Below are 437 nucleotides of genomic sequence, written 5' to 3' on the forward strand. Positions count from 1 at the left end.
ACTCTGATGACATAATGGTTGTCTTGGGCTGTAAAACCAAAAAAAGAGCAATTTGAACCAACCTTGGGAGAAAAGACCTAGCAGTCTGCTCCCAAAGATAGCAGCCTAGTAAAACCTATGGGGGGCGGGGGCAGGGGGGGATGTTATTCTGTTCTATAAGGTCACTATGAATCAACTTGACCACATACACCAACAGTAGGCTGTCTGGGGGTGCTTGATCTTTCCCAGCTCACGAAGTCTACCATCTTTATAGCTACTGTAGAAGCTGCTCAAACTTCTGGGACCATTTTAATACTACATAGCTTCATTCATTCCTTTTGGTTTTTATAGCCATCAACAGTTTTCTTACTCTCTGCTTCTTGGCCACAGTACTTGGTTAGAGAAAAAAGCACAAAAGCAAGCAGGGTCTAGGCAATATAATTAATATATATAATATT

The sequence above is a fragment of the Elephantulus edwardii genome, unplaced genomic scaffold (genome assembly GCF_000299155.1).
Source record: "Elephantulus edwardii isolate Elephantulus edwardi_28Jun2011 unplaced genomic scaffold, EleEdw1.0 scaffold00212, whole genome shotgun sequence".
Classification (NCBI taxonomy): Eukaryota; Metazoa; Chordata; class Mammalia; order Macroscelidea; family Macroscelididae; genus Elephantulus; species Elephantulus edwardii.